This window comes from Eutrema salsugineum, unplaced genomic scaffold (assembly GCF_000478725.1).
Source record: "Eutrema salsugineum unplaced genomic scaffold, Eutsalg1_0 scaffold_2, whole genome shotgun sequence".
Classification (NCBI taxonomy): Eukaryota; Viridiplantae; Streptophyta; class Magnoliopsida; order Brassicales; family Brassicaceae; genus Eutrema; species Eutrema salsugineum.
Window position 1 is genome coordinate 17,741,773 of NW_006256829.1, and position 18,906 is coordinate 17,760,678.

Here is an 18,906-nt window from a genome sequence, read left to right on the forward strand (position 1 = left end):
ATCCTTGTAAAGTGGTACAAAGATTGGGGTTTCTTCTTTCTCTCCATCGGTTCTGGCCTCTTCTTTGGGCAATGTGGTTATGGCATTGCAAAACCTCTTAGGGTTATCTTCAACTCTTCCTGGAAGAACTCCACTTTGCCTCTTCATAGAATCGGCTGTTTGGGCAACTTGACGTGCGAAGATAAAGCTTCAAACTTCCCGTTCAGATCATTGTACATGCAGTCAACTTTCACGTTCACGTCTTTAGATGCTTTTTCGTTCGTCATAACGAGCTGTTGGATGGACTGCTCAACTCTACCGATTTCTGAAGCTAGCTGGTTCGTCGTGACTCCTTGCTGTTGTACAAATTGATTGTTAAAACCCGTACCTTGGTAGTTATATGGCTGTCGCGGTTGATAAGCTCATGTCCCTCCGAAGTTTCCACCTTGGAACTTGTTTTGGAAAGATTTTTCCTGAGGTGGGTAGTACTGATCTTGAGGATTCTCCACATTTGGATTGCGGTAAGAGAGATTGTTGTAATTTGCATTCTGGAAGTTGTTGTTGAAACCATTGTTGAAGCGATTTTGATATGGTACTAGTGCTCCTACATAGTTCACCTCTTCTTCTTGAAAGGCTTGATTAATGTGATCGATATCACTGGGTCCTTCAACTTCTGCACCATTGTTGGTATCACAAGCATGGATTGGGCGATTGTTGCTCTTCAAAAGCTGGCTCATCATGTTCTTCAATTCGGTTATCTCCTTGTTGTCTGTTCCGATTTGCTTCGTCGAGCGATCGTATTCAGGACAATCATTGCTATTGGCTTGAAGCAAATTTTCGATGAGGGCTCTTCCTTATGCTATCGTTTTTTGTCCAAAATCCTCATTGCTAGCTGTATCAAGTGAAAGTTTGTATTTTGGTTGCAAACCTCGGTAAAATGTGCTCAGCAGGCGTGATCCAGGAAATCCATGGTGAGGGCAATCACGTTCATACTCCTTAAAACGTTCCCAGACTTCATAGAAAGATTCAGTAGGTCCTTGTTGAAAGCTTGAGATCTTCGTTCTCAACAAATTCGACATTGACTTAGTATAGAAGTGATTCAGGAAAGCAGTTTTACACTCTTCCCAATTAGTAATCGATCCTGCAGGCAAAGATTTCAACCAACGGTGAGCTTTGTCTGCTAATGAAAAAGGGAACAACTTACACTTTAAATAGTCTGCTGGAACTTGGTTTGTTCACATCATGCTGCAGATTTCTTCAAAGAGCTCGATATGGTCCATTGGGTGTTCAGAAGGAACTCCATGGAATTGGTTTTGCTTCACCAATGAGATGATTTGAGGCTTGACTTCAAACTCATTCCGGTTTGGAAATGGAACTTGAATTGCAGATCGGTTCTGAAAATTTTGAGTAGGTGCATCAAAATCAGCTATGCGGTGGTTTCTGGCTTGTCTTCGGTGTTGATTTGCTTGTGGAACAGGACGGTTAACGCGTCCATTCGGCTGCATTCCTTGGTGGTCACCATCGGCTGCATTGATAGGTGCATCAAGGTCTTCACGCTCTTCTCTCTCGCGGTTCTGGTGGTTTCTCGGAGGAACCTCATCCTCCTCTCCATCTTGTCGAGCATGATCACCTTCTCTGTGATCATTCTCTTCATTTTCTCCATGTTCGGACCCGTCTTGGTCCATATTTAAAGCTCGGTTAATAGGATCTCCAGGCTGGTCGTCGTTGGCCATTCCTTGCGTTCGTCTAAGTCTTCGAAGTTCTCTTTTGTGTCTGTCTATCTCGTCTAGAATTGAAATGTTTTCTACAGGTCTGCGCCTGGTATTCATGCAATTCAGAGAAAAACAAAAGAAGGGAAAGATAATTCAGCAAAACTTTAACAAAGAACTAGAGATCAGGTGTCTAGAACAGAAGTTAAAACAAGAAAAATAGCAAAAGGCAACGAAACAAATCCCTGGCAACGGCGCCAAAAACTTGATGCGTGTCAACTGCGTGAGGGAACAAGTTTTACCCTTAACAAAAACAAATGAAAGCCGCAAGTGCACAGCTAATCAGTTGTAGTATTTAGGGATCGAATCCACAGAGATTTGTGTGCCTGGTAATCTTCTACGGTTTTTAACATTATGTCTAGACTAGATTGGTTTTAAAGGTCGGTTGTTTATCACGAACTAAACTAAAACTTAAAGAAAGCAAATAAATCTATCCTAGAAAGCAAGTAGAAAAATCGAATGGAAAGCAAGTAAAGCAAGTAAAATATCGAACTAAGGCAATTGAAATGCAGATATAAATAAACAAGTAAAAATCGATTGGTTTGTAAACTATGGCTATAAACGCTGAGCTTTTGGAAACTCTAAGGGATCATAATCGGTTTTGACACTATGATAGATAGATTGGGATTGACGGATATCGATATATAGGGTTCTAGAGCTAGAAAACGGCGGTATGACTACGTCACTGTCGTGATCATAACCAACTGTTTCTCGCAACCCTGACCAGTAGGTTTCCACTCTGGCCCTGGAAGGGAGTGAACGCAAGAGCTGCACAAGACTCTTCAATACTCACGATCTCGCCGCAGGTAGGTTTCCACTCCTACGGAAAAATTGCCTGTTTCATTCTAGGGCTGATACTTAATGAAAACTTTCGCAACACTAACTATCTAGATCAGATACTAGGTGATCAATCAAGCATACATGCAATAAGAACAAGAATAAACAGAGAACAAAGTTGAAATCCCAGATCTATAAACCTAGATGTCTTAATCGATTATGAGAGCCCCTTTCGGGAACCCGAAGCCCAACTTGGGATCTACTCAGACATGGCTGAGGTCGACATCATCATTGGTTTAAATAAAAGTAATCAAAAACAGTAAAGAAAAGAGATGAAGAAAGCCTCTCTATTGAAGAACTCAGACTTGAACAATCTTCTACAAAAATCGCATAAAAACGGCTAAAGGAAAAAGGGTTTCCGTAAAGTATGAAGGGTCGTGTCTAAAAACGACCTAAATGACAAGTATTTATAGTCTTTAATACTTCATGGTCTCTAGGGTTCCAGAATTGAGGCTGAGAATGACTTTGGGCTTCAGAAATATGGGCTTTAGTTCGGAGTTAGCTGGCCGCGGTCGAAAGTGACGTGACCGCAGGAAATAGGTGGCTGGCCGTGGTCGGGAGGCTTGTGACCGCGGGGAATGGGCTGTTGGCCTCGGTCACGTGACTTGCTGGCCGTCTTCGAGTGGCTCCGGGCTAGTGGAATATCTTGAGATCTAACCGTTGGAATGTCTCCAAACCAAGTGCATTTGGAAGCTGGTTGATTCTTCTATAAGTTGTCCAATTTTGAGGGTTATCAGACGGTGAGAAGGTCTTCGACTCTCCATGAGAATTCTGACGGTCTGCATTTATCCAAAATAGTCTTTTTGTTCCAATTTGTGCCTCGTTATCCCAAATTACCTGAAAAGTCTTTTAAAATCCGAAAACATAGAAATCCTTTGAAAACCTTTGAAAATGGAGTAAAAACACATGTAAAAGACATTAAAGTGATCCATAAAAATGGTCAAAATCCGGTGTTATCACCTTGGCTTTGTCTAAAATTTTCTTTTTGAAACGCCCTGGGAATGGTATCTTGGGCTGATAAGGTGGTGGTGGAACGTAGGGCTTTTCAAGCTCAGGCGTCATCTCTACCTCTTTACCTTTGTCCTTGATCGGTTCTTTCTCCAAGATCTCTTCTTCTTGCGCATCTTCTGAGGCTGCCTCCCCACCGATTTGCTCATTGTCCTCAATGAGCTTTGTCTTAGGTGCCGAAGCTTGTAATTCCTTTCCACTCCTCAATGTGATGGCGTTCACATACTCCTTGGGGTTAGGCTCTGGCTTACCTGGTAAAGCCGGACCTCGTGACGATGTAGAGGCTTGATTCTGCTTCAGCTCCTGGATATCCTGTTGCATTGTTGCGTGCTGGTTCTCAACTCGTTGCTGACCCTGTAACAGCTGCTGTAGAAGCCCACAGACGTCAGGCCCCATCGGATTCTGAGCCGTTCCCTGAATCTGTTGCTGATTACCCATCGGCTGCGGATTGAATCGGTGCTGTTGCGGTTGGCTGCTGAAGTTGTTGCTTTGAGCCGGTTGATTCTGCTGACTGTAACTTTGTTGCTGCCCACTGAACTGTTGATTGGGCTGAAAGCTGTTCTGAAATGGAGCTTTAGGAGCATAGCTTTGTTGGTGTTGTTGAGCAGGGTATACTTGGTCTTGAGGATTAGCCACATTTGGGTTTCGGTATGAGAGGTTTGGATTGTTTCCAAAGTTGTTAAACCGCTGGTAACTTTGTTGGTTCCCAATGAGTTTAACTCCTATTGAGTTAGACCATCTTCATTGACATTATCAAAGCTCGGTCCTTGCTCATCAAACTCGCCTACAAAGTGTATTGGCTTCTGTGTAGCCATTAGAACTTTGTCAAGCTTGCTCTGTAGCTCTCTGATATCTTTCTCCATGCGCTGTTCTTTACTAGACCTCTCTGAACGGTTTGCCATGTCAAAATCTTCTCCATACGTGTCATTAGACATGGCGAGGTTCTCCACTAGTTCCATTGCCGCGTCAATCTCTTTCCTAAGAAAATTTCCATTTGAGGATGTATCTAGTTTGTTTCTGATCTTGGGAAGGGCACCTCGGTATAAAGTACTCAAGAGGGATGCCTCCGAGAAGCCGTGGTGTGGGCATTGGTATAGCTTCTGAACCGTTCCCAAGCTTCACTAAAGCTCTCGTTGTTATGTTGTGTGAAACTTGAAATCTGATTTTTCAGCTTGGCCGTGCGTGAAGTGGAGAAGAACTTTGATAAGAATGCCAGCTTACATTGCTCCCACGTTTGTATGAACCCCTCGGAGGTTCTTTTCCCATTGGTGAGCTTTATCACCGAGGCTGAATGGGAACATGTATAGCTTGAAACTATCCTCTGACACGCCATTTATCTTTGTCAGGTCGCAAACTCGATCAAATTGATCAAGATGCTCTAGAGGGTCATCTCCGGGTAGACCGTGAAACTTGGTGTTCTGCACCATATTGAGCAGGGAAGCTTTAACTTCAAAGTTGTTGTTTTGGACAGGTGGTGCCTGAATCCCAGCTCTATATTGGTGCGCGTTAGCTCGGTCATTTTCTCCAACAAAGACCGGAGGAGGTTGTCTCTGAGCTGGTGGCGGAGGCGGATGAACGTGATGGTCTTGTTGCTCGTTTCTGTTTGCTTGATGTTGATTCTGCTGAGCAAGCCGTTCATTTCTTTGAGACTGTTGTTGATTAACGTAGGCTTGTTGTTCATTCCTTTCTGCCTGCGCTTGATTAGCCTGAGCCTGGTGTTCGGCATCCGCCTGTTGCTCTATCCTCTGTTGTTCTGCCATACCAAGCCTTTCAAAGTGCCGTTCTCTCTCGCGAGCTCGCCGTTCGATTCGGTTGATGTTGTTGTCGTAAGGGATAGGCGGTTCTGTGCTGCGAGACCTGGTTTTCATGCACCTGAAAGCAAAGCCAGAACTTGCAAAAGAGTTAGTAAAACAAAAGAAAGTAAAGTCTTGAGCTCAAGAACAAATAAGAGACTAATGCTCCCACAAGTCGGCAACAGCGCCAATTGATAACTAAGAGTTTTTTAGGCTCTTTGTAGAGGTTATCAATCCCCTGTCTTGTAGTACAAGGGGTTATCAATCCAAACTTGTGTATGAGGCACTAGTCTATGTTACTTGTAATCTTAAGTCAAGATGATCAAACAAAGGTTTTTAACTAATCTACTTAGCAAGCAAGTAAACATGGAAATGAAACAAAGGATGATATTTAAACTAAGTGAGGATGCAAATGATGATAAATAAACAAGCAAATGATCAGATGATGATAATAGATGGTAAAGGCAGAGGCTTTAGACAGGATCAAAGACTCGGGTGCTTCCTATCTAAACTAGCGAGTTAATGAATCAATATTATCAAGCGGTTTCATTTAACATGAACTCAAGATATGATAATCTTCTCATGAAAGTATTAAACATCTAAACTGATCCTCTTTCATACCAAAATCTCTTTTGAGAAGCATGAATCAGTCAGCTTTAAGTTCCAGTTCAATAAGTCATTTAAAAGAACAAACTATCACTCTCGCGATGAAAGACTTTTAAACCTTTAACCGATTGGTTCAGACATTTCTACGAACACTTTTGATGCGAGATATATCTCAGATCTGAACCTCAAGTGATGTGCTTGGATCCAGCTTAGAGTTCTCATCGGTTAAAGAATGAAACATGCAAGACTAGACCCCTAAACTCGCTAATCTATCATGAAAGTACCCTAATCTACCTATCTAAAACCTCTTAAATGGACTACTCACTGATCATAACGAGCTCACTAAGTCCTTTGCAAGACGTGTAGCTGGTCATGATAAGGAGTTTAATGCTGGTGAATAAAACAAAATAAACAAGAACAAGATTCTTATGTGAAAACGAGATATCGGATTAGATTAATCAAGTTTCACAAAAGAGGCAAGTTCTTAAAGCTAAAACTGGCAGGAAATGAGATAAGATAAAAGATGATTAGGTTTCTGGTCCTAAAATCTATTTATAGTGAAGGGTAAGTGTCGCGGGTCAGCCCGGAACAAACCGGGTACTGAACGCTCTTCTTGGGTCTTCGGGTGAGCACCACGGTGTGTGAGAGAGTGGAGCCGAGGTCTTGATGCCGAGGGGTGCACGTGAGCAAAGATCAAGGTGAAGATCTCATGAAGAACACGTCAAGAACATGCATAAACCCTAGTCTTCAATCCATCTTCACGAGTGTCCTCCAAGTCACTTTGTTCTTGAATCTGGGTTTGTGACACGGGACCTCGGCATGTAATGCCGAGGAGCCTGGTAGGCGAGGGGTTCGGGAAGACGAAATCCGGCATGCAATGTCGAGGCCTTTACACCGAGGTTTACGTTCAACACTTAGTCAGTTTCAGCTTCACATCTCTTGCATGCTTCGATCTTGATGTACCGAGGAGTTATTACGGGGTCTAGTCAAGAGAGCTTTCATGGGATGAGCCTCGGCCTAAGCAATGTTGAGGCAACGATGCCGAGGTCTGTAGAAACACTTAGCGCATATTGCAACACCTTTGGGCTTGTATCGACCAATTCGTCTTCCAGAAGCAATAACTTCCAAACCACTGCTCCAAATTGGGCGAACTCAGGTGTTCCGGAAAGAGCATTCATCGACCTTGAACATTGATGAAGGCCCTGTAGACTGGTTCGAGCTGGAAGGGCTTCTTCCCTCGTAATCTTTGAGACTCATCTGATCGGCTTTTGGATTCATGCGAGACAGGCGTGTTTTCCGGAGACGATATCTCTCTATTCACAGGTCCGAATTACTTGATTCCAACTGTTCTGGGATCTTGGCTTGATTATTTCCAACTTTTATGAAGACCCCGTCAACTGGTTCGGACTGGAAGTTTCCCGGCTTTGAGATCTTTGAGGCGCGCGGGTGAAAATGGATTTTTAGCCGGTAAATGCTTCCCGCGGTAAGGAAAATATCCGAGAATCGTGTACTGCGGTAAGCTTTTTTAGTCGATAAAAACTTCTCGCCTCGGCATAAAACTTCACCGAATGGAATTTTCACCCGGGTCTGATTTTTAGCCGGTAAATGCCACCCGATAGCGATTTTGGCCAATGTTATGATCCAGCCGGTACGAGTTTTAGCCGAGAAATTCCTCAACGCGGTTTTCACCATTTGTGACCCTTTTCTTCACCGTTTCCACTTCTGATCCTCCTCTTGAGCTCCAAATGTCCTCCAAAGCACCTGATAAAGACTTCAAACCATGCAAAATTCATTGGGACCTAATGCAAGTCCTAAAGCCTAGTTTGACGCCTAAAGACCTAATATGAATGAGAAAACACATGATTTGACCTCTAAAATGCAGCCTAAATGATGCAAAATATAAACATATCACATCCTCTTGCTCCTTAGCTCCATCCATGATCATATCATTATCCCTTTCAAGCTATGTGTATGCTTATGCATCTCTATCTCAAACTTCTTTCTTGATCTCGTAGACTACAAAAGTCATAGCCTTGTAATTTACTTTCCTAGCAATTTAATAGAAAGGCTTTTATCAACAAGAAGAAAAACCTTAATCAAATGCATATCGAAGAGACTAAAACAGTGTATAGAATCTTAGCTAACTGTTAAAAATAAAAAAGTTAAAATGGACGCCTTCATTTCGAATGAGACTATACCTATAGAGTAATGAGGCTGAATTGTATTCATTAGATGAATGATTTAAAATATATATACAGATTACAGAGAGTATATTAGGGCTTAATGATTTACTAATCTACTCATTCCATATATACATTATACGCCCCCTCAAGATGGAGGGAGGTGTGTCACTCCAATCTTGCCTGAAAGTTCAAGGAACCGTGGCCGTGGCAAAGGTTTTGTGAGAGCGTCGACAAGCTGATCTTTTGTTGAAACGTGTGTGACACGTAGTGCTCCAGACTTAACTAGTCCTCTGATGAAGTGGTAATCTAAAGCAAGGTGTTTCATACAGGAATGAAACACTGGATTGGCACTCAAATACATTGCCCCAACTTTATCGCAATAGATAACTGGTGAGCTGGAAGAGTAATGCCAAGTTCGGATAAGAGCGAACATACCCAACGAATCTCACCAGTTGTGTTTGCAACTGCTCGATATTCCGTCGATGATCTAGCAACACCTTTCTGATTTTTAGAAGACCAAGCAATCGAAGATGATCCAAGATAGAGAAAGTAAGCATTGGTTGATACGAAATCATCCATATCTCCAGCGCAATCTGCGTCGGAAAACCATGTAGCGAGAGAGGAGAACTTACTTTAAGAAAAATTCCATGAGAAACTGTTCTAGCTAAATACCGTAGTACACGTTTCGTTGCTTGCAAGTGGACATCGGTTGGCCGATGCATGAACTGGGACAGGCGGTTCATCGCGTAAGCAATATCTGGTCTCGTAAACGATAGGTATTGAAGGCTCCCAATAACAGTCCTATACTCAGACGCATCATCAAGTGCTGTCCCAGACATCAGAGAGAGCTTTGGTGTTAGAGACATGGGTGTGGAAACTGGTTTGGCGTTGAGCATATTCGTCTTTACTAGAAGATCCTGGATATAATTTTCTGCATAAGATGGAGGCCTAAACCCTAAACCCAAGAAATATGTCAAGTCGGTTGGGTCTTTGAGAGAGAATCGTGTGGATAGCTGATCAATGAATCGCATGATAATGGTCCGGCTATTCCCTGTGACTATTATATCATCCACATACACCAAGATATAAGCCCTCTGATTACCTTGGATGTATACGAACACAGAATTATCTGCCAGAGAATTCAAAAATCCGATGGAGCAAAGAAAATGATTCAGCTCTGGGTACCATGCTCTCGGCGCCTGCTTAAGACCATATAATGCTTTCCGGAGGCAACAGATATGGTGTGGCTGATCTGGGTCAACAAAACCCGGCGGTTGTGAGACATAGACTTTGTCGGTGAGGGTGCCTTGTAAAAAAGCATTATTGACATCCAGCTGTTTGATACCCCATGAATGAGTGACCGCTAATTGCAGAACAACCCGTATCGTGATCAACTTTACCACAGGACTGAATGTCTCTGAGTAATCCAATCCATATTATTGATTGAAGTCACGGGCTACAAGTCGTGCTTTGTACCTGTCAAGTAGACCATTAGGTAAGTATTCCAACGTAAATATCCATTCGGTAGCAATGACATGTTGATCTGGTTTGGGGGGAACCAAATCAAACGTATAATTTCAGACTTGGGCATTGAGCTCCTCTCGCATGGTATTTCGCCAATTTGGATTCGCAAAGCTTGGTTCACTGTGGTGGGAATTTGCGGTTTGATGGATGTGGTGGTTACCGATAGGGTGAATTTCTTTTTGGGTTTGGTGATTTTGTCTTTGGCTCGGGTTTGCATAGGGTGGATATTGGCCGGTGGTGGAGGATTCGTCGAGCTGGTGTGGCGAGGAGAGGTTGAAGATGATGGATTTGGGTCTGTGTTTGGGATTGATAATAAGTTTTGTATTGGGCTAGTTTGGGGTTGGGCCTGTGTAATGCCAACATTGTTTCGGCCCAATACAAAAGTATATGAGCCCACCAATGTGGTATCCAATGGAGACAACTCTGTGTTCACCAACACCGTAGCTGGAATTTCTTCTGTCGCCGGTGGCGTTTGGTGAGGATCTCCGGTCGGGGGCTGAGCTGATGGTGATGACGACGATGGCAGATGAGCTGATACGAGGGGTATCGGTGTTGTTTTTGCGGGAAGCACAACGTCACCTTCGTCACTTATTTCAGATCATTTTTCTGATGGGGTTGCAAACAGGAACTGCTCCTCTACAAACCGGACATGGCGAGATACATAAATTTGGCCGGATTGTGGATCAAGACAAAGGTAGGCACTCTGGGAGTGTGAATACCCCAAAAAGACACACGCCATCTCGGTCCTCCAGTTTATGACTCCGGTATGGTCTTAACCAAGAAAAGCACAGGCCTCCAAATACTCCGAGTTTGAGATAATTAGGCGGCTGTCCAAACAGTTTGGTGTATGGTATTTCGTCACGGAAGACCAAGCTTGGTAAGCGCTTGATAAGGTAGGTCGCCATCACGAAGACATATGTCCAATATTCTGGTAGTAGAGAAGCTTGATGCAGCAGCGTGAGGCCGGTTCTACTAAATGGCGATGTTTCCGTTCAGAAATTCTATTATGTTCCGGTGTATGCGGTGGGGAAGGGAGATGAGAGATACAATTTGCGGTGAGAAACGGTCGCAACCCTACAAATTTGCAGTGAGCCATTGTTGTTGTTGGTGCGACCATTGGTGTTGTTGTTGTGGGGAGGATCTCCATTGTATTGAGCAACATTGGCTGAAATCAGAAGAGGAGACGAGGTGACCGCTGCAGTTTGAAGCTTCACTTGGAAGTTAATGAGCTTTTCATGAATTTCAGTGAGCGATGGAGGAGCATCGCGACTCTCAATCTGTTCCACCACCTGTTTGTAATCATCTGGCAGGCCACCAAGAATATAATCGATTTGATCTTCATGATCCAGAGGCTTCCCAAGCAGGGCTAGTTGATCGAAGCGCGTGGTGTGTCATTGGAAGTATTCGTTGATGGAATTGGTTCCCTTAGTCCATTGTTTGATTTGTTGGTGCAATTGTTGTTGATGACCACAGGTGGGTTTCAGGTACGTATTTGAGAGAGTCTCCCATATCTCTGCTGATGTCTTCGTGGTGGAGAGAATAGGTTGAACAGACACCGAGATTGCACCCAGCAAAGCTCTGTAAATCAGCTTGTCCTGTCTCTTCTAGAGTGTGTACTCACGATTAGCAGTGACTACACCAATAGTGGTGATGGTTGAAGGGGGCACCACACCGGATCTGTCGACGTAGCCGGCGAGATTGTAACCATCGAGCAACGCGTGTACTTGACGATTCCACATCAGTCAATTGGTTGAAGTCAATTTTGTTACGTTTGTCATATTGACATTGAGGAGAGTTGTCGTTGAATCAGAGATCACAACGGTTTCATTGGAGGTTGTGGGTGATGCCATCGGGAAGAAAAATTTCGAGGAAAATTTGAAAATGGATTGGGAGGCGGCTTATTGTATTTAGGTTTTTAGGGATATCTGATTTGATACCATATAGAGTAATGAGGCTGAATTGTATTCATTAGATGAATGATTTACAATATATATACAGATTACAGATTACAGAGAGTATATTAGGGCTTACTGATTTACTAATCTACCCATTCTATATATACATTATAGTACCAAGCAAGACACCAAATTAAATAGCTTACAATCTCATGGCCATTCTTCCGGCAAAATGAGGAAACCAATTAATTTGAACTCTCAAGACTCGACGACAAAGCACAAGAGTTCATGACTGAGGACAATGGTTTATTAATATTTTATTAGGGCATCAAACAACTCAGAACCAACCAGATGGATGGAAGCCATATTTGAAGACCAAATTTCTTTTTTACTCAAGCGTTCACACTTCAGTTTTTTTTTTTTTTTAGCTAATGGCTCATTTAGTATGAGTTGGATTTATATATAGTTGGTTGATTTTAAGAATTCATCAATTTGTTAAATTTGCAATGAGTTTTTTTAGATTTGTCGAGACTTTTATCAAAATCGTAGAGTTTTGTATTCAAAAAGTATATCAAAATATTTTACTATTAAGACATTAAAAATTCTAGAGATATCAATAGTATTGTGAAAGTTCCGTTTTAGGAGTTAAATTGTTAAAATTCATATCTTAATAACACAAGATTGAAAATATAGAACAAAAAAACCAGAATTTTTAATTCTAGAGAGAGTTTCAGATTTAACCCATATTTCAAAGTCAAACACCAAACTAACTGTTTTTTTTTCTCTCTCCAATTTTTGCCATTTTCTCACAATTTTATCCTTTCCACTTAAACTATTAACGAAAATATCATTATACATCTATTATTTCGATTTTTCTTTAATTTGGCTAAAGTCTCCTGAGACCTTCTAAAGACCTTTTAATTACGAGAATGCCATCTTCTTCAATTTCTTCAACCACCATGAACAACCATGAAAATAGAATAAATGCTTCTCAACCAATTTTAAAGCTGTAATAAGTAAATATTGAGCTCATTCACTCATAACCTTCCTCATTCTTTCATAATTTCTTCTCCAAAACATCTGGGCTAAGTTACAATGCCAAAAGTCATGCATTTTTGGTGATTTCTGGTTAATTGACATCTGGGTTGCTTATCTTTGGTGAAATCCTGAGTTCTGGGTGCTTAAAAGAACTGTAGCCGAGCTCAATTTTGTTAAAGGTAATCGTCGCACTTCAATTTCTCCATATTTCAGTTTTCATATCGCGAAAGTAGACTTCTCGTGAAGTATACTGAAGTTTACTAGTCAACATAAGGGTATTTTTGCAATTGACTTTTTAAAAGTAGACTTCATTAAACCTCACGAGAAGTCTACTCGATATCCTTTGAAAACAAAAAAAAGCATAGTATACTTTATTTGAAGGCTTAAGAAGTCTACGAAAGAAAAGAGATTATTTTTGTAGTTGACCGTATTTTGACTTTTTAATGTAGACTTCTTTCTAAAGTCTATTGTTTACGTCTGCACAAGAAGTCTACTTTTAAGTTACTTTTGTAGTTGACCAAAAACGTATAGGTCATTTTAGTGTTTGACTAAAGTTTTTTAAAAAATAAAAAATACAGAAAACTCCGGAAAGCTGCAATAGACTTCCCAGAGAAGTCTAAAAACTGTAGACTTCTTTGAGAAGTCTACTTATATTTTTCGGTCAAACTTAGAAAAAATCTTTTTTTGAGTAGACTTCACAGTGAAGTCTACTCAAAAATTTCAATTGCAAAAATAACCTATTTTTTTCCGTAGACTTCTATTGAAAAAGTAGACTTCAAAAGTAGACTGTCAGAGAAGTCTACTCTTACATGAAGTCTACATTAGAAGTCTACTTTGTGAGTCAATGCATCGGTCAAATGCTAAAATAACCTTTTTGGCCGGAAGTCTACTTCTGAAGTCTACCGAAGGAAAAGTCAATGGATTGGTCAATTGCAAAAATAACCTGTTTTTTAGTAGACTTCTTTAGTAGACTTCACTATGAAAAAGTAGACTTCTCCTCCAGTCTACGTTTGAAGTCTGCTGTAGAAGTCTACTTATTGCAGTTTTTTTTTAAAACGCGTTTTAGGCACAATTATAAAGTATTTTTTAAAAAAATTTGGCTTAGAAATGCTTGTTAGCAAGTGATTGAACTACTCAATGACTTTCATTTTATTTAAGTCGATATTTATTGCAGAATCGGATTTTTTGATTTTTAAGCTAGTTAGCTTATAAAAGTAGACTTCTCCAGCAGTCTGCTATTGAAGTCTAATCGGGAAGTCTACTATTGAAGTCTAATCGGGAAGTCTATTTTTTGTATTTATTTCAAAAACGTTTTTCAAAAATATTTATAATGTTATTTTTTTATTTTTGGCTTTGGATATGCGTGTTAGTAAGTGGTTGAACTACTCAATGATTTTCATTTGATTTAAGTCAAAATTTATTGTGGAATCGAATTTTTTGATTTATAAGCTAGTTAGCTTGTAAAAGTAGGCTTTTCCAGCAATCTACGGATGAAGTCTGCACACGAAGTCTTCTATATAGATAAATTGTTACTTATGTATTTGCAATAATGTGGTCATAATTTTGCTTGCTAATATGATTTTTTTGTGTTTTATCACAGAATATGGTTTATAGAGAACGATGGATGAGAACTTGTGTAGTGCTTTTGTATTCTTGTTTGCAAGATAACAGTTATAGTACACAAGCAATTAAAGTGACATAAGCTAATTTTAGGGGGAATTGCTAAAAATAGGCCACAATTTGATTCCAAATGCAAAAGTATACCCCATATTCAACCTATTGCAAAAATAGGTCAGAGAGGTAGAGAAATTACTATTATCTCCTACATGAGTAAACAAAAAACGGATGTCTCAATTACGATTATAACCTCGAAGTCTGCAAATATTAATGAAGTCTTCTCAGCAGACTGATAAAGAAGTCTACTATACTATTAAATCATATTTTTAAATTTAAAAATTATATAAAAATAATGTAAACTGAAATTTGTTTTTATAAATCAAATGTCAACAAGTATGATCTATGAAAATTATAATTTAATAAAAATGAATCATTTTTAACCATCTAAGATAAACATAAAAAGTGAAAAGTTTTAAACTAGGGCTGCAGACTTCTTTATCAGTCTGCTCAGCAGACCGTAAAAGAAGTCTGCTATATTATTAAATTTTATATTTAAATTTTAAAATTATGTAAAAATAATATAAAATGAAATGTGTTTCTATAAATCAAATATCAATAAGTATGATCTATATAAATTAGAATTTAATAAAAATTAATCATTTTAAACCATATAAAATAAACATCAAAAGTGAATAATTCTAATTTAGGGTTACAGACTTCAAAAGAAGTCTACTCTATTTTTAAACTTTATATTTTAATTTAAAAATTATATAAAAATAATTTAAGCTGAAATTTTTTTTCATAAAATAAATATAAACAATGTTGATGTATATAAATTAAAAAGTAATATAACCAATTCAAATTAAACCAACAAAGATAAATATCTTTATTATAGGTTTTAATTTAGGGTTACAGACTAATTTAAGAAGTCTGCATAAACCGAAACCGAATTAAAATTAAAATGTGTACATAAACCGAAAATAATTAACCTAACCGGATATTTTTAACCTATTATATAAATGAAACATACTAATTGTTACCCTAAACTAGAAACCCTCGACTCCTTCTCTGTAAAACGGCGCTGTGCTCTCTCTTTCATGGCTTCTCTGCTAGCTTTTCCTGGTTCGTTTTCTTTTTTCTTCAGATTTGCTGTCTCCTCGTTTTTTGTTCAAATTCGTGACTGATTTTGGTTTTCAACGGGATTTCAGATCTGTTGAATATGTTGGAATCGAAGGTGTTATTGAACTCAAACGGGAGCTTGAACGGTCGTCAGAATCACACCGAAAATTCGGCCGACGAGGATTTGGTTACCCAAGAGTTTGAATGTATCTTATTTCTGTGATTGACTGTTTCTGTTTTTGCAGAACGTCTTCCTTTCATCGAGAAGAGGATTTGTGCGCATAGCCATGGAACACGGGACACCTCTGGTTCCAGTTTTTTGCTTTGGTCAGGTAGAGAAAAGAGTTGCTCACAGAAATGTTGTGCTCTATGTAGTTGTCTTCACGTAACTGATACTCTCAAAACTTGATTTGGTTTGTCAGATGCATGATTTAGATCTTGTATCGTTTCTGCTTTTCCAGTTTTTTTTATCGATTCATCATGTCTTTTGTTTCTTCTGCAGTCACACGTGTACAAATGGTGAAAGCCAGACTGGAAACTCTACCTGAAATTATCGAGAGCCATCAGGTTTACCCCGATCTGCTTTTGGGGAGTTTTTGGGTAAGTGGGTTGGTTTCTCTTAGGTACATTTGATTTTGCCTGTAAAAATCTTGAAAGAGGTAAAACTATTCCCATTTCGTTTTGTAGATCTCCCTTGCCGTGTCGACAACCTATGGACGTGGTGGTTGGTAAACCAATAGAAGTTTCAAAAACTCTGCAGCCAAGTAATGAAGAGGTTAGTCATGTTCTTCTGTATTGTTTTTTAGCTACTTCTTAGAGTGGAGTCAGGACGGAATTGCGGCTTTGCTATTAGACGTTACTGTGTAGAATGCTTCGTAAAAGTTGTAGGATTTATCAGCTTTGTGGTGTTTTTTTGTGCATCTCAGATTGCTAAGTTACATGGCCAGTTTGTGGAAGCGCTTAAGGATCTGTTTGAGAGGCACAAGGCTCGAGTAGGCTATTCTGATCTTCAGTTGAACATTCTTTGAATGAAAGCTCTCCCAATGGAAATTATTGTCTATATATGATCCTTGTTAATCATTTGTTTTATCTTGTAGCTGGATTTGGATTTACCTGTGTATGTCTTTTAACATCAGACTGTTGTAGTAGTGAAATACGTCAATAATAATATCCTGCAAATTACATGTTATTCTCTAGTGTAAGAGTGAGGTTTTTGGTGGATGCCCAAGAAATGAATTTGGGATTGATCAGACAAAAAAGGGACTAATCTTCTTGGCTTATGATGCACAACATTCATTATACAAACAAAACATGCTCAAAATTGATCCATGAACTACGACACATCCGTTAGTCCATAATTTTCTGAGTAAAAATTCTATTACAAAAAAACATTGTTATAAAGATATGTTTGTAAGTTCAAGACAACACTTTATGTTAATAACCTAATTTTTGAAACAACCTGCATAAATCTGATACAAGCATAAGTAAGCAACCTGCATAAATCTGATACAAGCATAAGTAAGCAACCTGCATAAATTCCTAACTTTACAATCTTTGAAACAACCTGCATAAATATGATACAAGCATAAGCAAGCAATCACTTGACGTTTACCACATATTACGAAGTAGACTTCTAAAGAAGTCTACAGAAATCCGCTAAAAGCTAAATTAAACAAGAAAATTCATTATTTTGTAATTATAACACATAACCACGTCAAACTCATAAATATGCAACATACAAAACAAATAAACATGTCAAAACAAGAAAAATTATTTTTACAAGTAACAAATATTTAAAAATGATTTAAAAAAAAATAATAATTAGGCAGACTTTTTATGCAGTCTGCTATGAGGTGCTAATAGGTAACAGTAGACTTCATCTACAAACTTCTTTATAAGTCTGCTTAGATGTGTTAATTACCTTTCAAATCAAGAAAATTCATAACTTTATAAAAATAACACATAACCACGTCAAACTCATACAGATGCAACACAAAAAACAAATAAACATGTCAAAACAAGAATATCATTTTTACAAGTAACAAATATTTCAAAATGGAAATTTTAAGAAGAATAATTAGGCAGACTTCATATACAGTCTGCTATGATGTACTAATACGTAACAACAGATTTCGTCTACAAACTTCTTTTAGAAGTCTGCTTAGATGTGCTAATTACCTTTTAAATCAAGAAAATTCATAACTTTATATTTATAACACATAAACACATCAAACTCATACAGGTGCAAGAATCATACCTAAAATGCATTTACAATTTTAAAAAATTAAAAAAAAACTTACAAATATTTTATAAAATTGCATTTTAAAAATTTTTAAAAATGCAGACATCCGTTCAAAGTCCGCTGGGAAAATTTCACGTTGAAGTCTTCTAGAAAAAAAGGTTATTTTGCATTTGACCAAATATTTGACTTTACGTAGTAGACTTCTTCTTGCAGTCTGCAAGAAGAAAAAGTTATTTTTGCAATTGACCAAAAGTTTGACTTTTAGAGCAGACTTCTGCTAACGAGTAAAAGAAGTCTGTTATAGTAGAGAAGTCTGCTTATAAAGTCTACTTTACAAAAGAAGTCTACTCGAGGTTATTTTTGCAATTGACCAAAATATTGACTTTCGAAGCAAACGCGCAGACTTCTAAAAGAAGTCTGCTTGCAGGTCAGATTTGCATTTGACCGAATCTTGATTAAACTAATAGCAGACTTCTAAAGAAGTGTGCTATTTATTTTTTTTTTGTAGCAGACTTCAAAAGAAGTCTGCTATAAAAGTCAAAAGTGGTCAAAATCTTGGTCAATTGCAAAAATAACCTTTCGACTCAAACTACAAATTAGTAAAGAAGTCTGCTATAAAAGTCAAAGATCGACAATTATTTTGGTCAAATGCAAAACTAACCTTTTTTCTCGCAGACTGCAATAGAAGTCTACATGATTTTTTTTGTTTACAAAGGACAATTCGCAGACTTCTTTTGAAGTCTGCTTACAAAAATATGAAAAAAAAAAGTCAATTGTAAATCTAACCTTTACGTTGACTAGCAGACTGAAAAAGAAGTCTGCTTTCGCGAAACAGAGCTAAATGTTAAAGAACATGAAATAGATGTTTACATACTTCAAATTTAAACTCGATTAACTTTGACATACACCCAGACTTTTGTATAGCACCGATAGCAAACTAGCTAAGTCGTTGTTATGCAAGAATCTCCAAAAATAGATGATTTATGAAATTGAAAATTATGAAAATGAGCATGAAAGAGTTTTTTAGATGAAATTGGAGAGAAATTTGTAGGTAAAATGAAGTTATAAGCGACACAATGAGCAGTTAGAGCTTCAAAATTGGTTGGGCAAACATCTAGAGCTTCAAAATTGGTTGGTAATGGTGGTTGGCAAAATTGAAGAAGATGGCATTTTCATAAATAAGTGATATATTTTAGGATGGTTGTGTATTTTTGGTATTTTTCAGAAAAAATAAAAATTGAAAACATAATGGCATTTTCGTGAATATATGTGGTTGTGAGGAGATAGTAGAGAGAA

At 38.6% G+C, this 18,906-nt stretch overlaps 3 non-coding genes across 3 annotated transcripts; 2 read left to right on the forward strand and 1 right to left on the reverse strand.

The window, feature by feature from the left end:
* Positions 1 to 942: 942 nt before the first annotated feature.
* On the forward strand, positions 943 to 1,051 carry LOC112086932. Its single transcript, XR_002899786.1, has one exon. It is a non-coding gene; the product is annotated as a small nucleolar RNA R71 (small nucleolar RNA).
* Positions 1,052 to 4,664: 3,613 nt separating this feature from the next.
* On the forward strand, positions 4,665 to 4,767 carry LOC112086888. Its single transcript, XR_002899742.1, has one exon. It is a non-coding gene; the product is annotated as a small nucleolar RNA R71 (small nucleolar RNA).
* Positions 4,768 to 10,912: 6,145 nt separating this feature from the next.
* LOC112086985 lies at positions 10,913 to 11,051 on the reverse strand. The gene has a single exon (XR_002899834.1). It is a non-coding gene; the product is annotated as a small nucleolar RNA Z247 (small nucleolar RNA).
* Between the last annotated feature and the right edge of the window lie 7,855 nt (positions 11,052 to 18,906).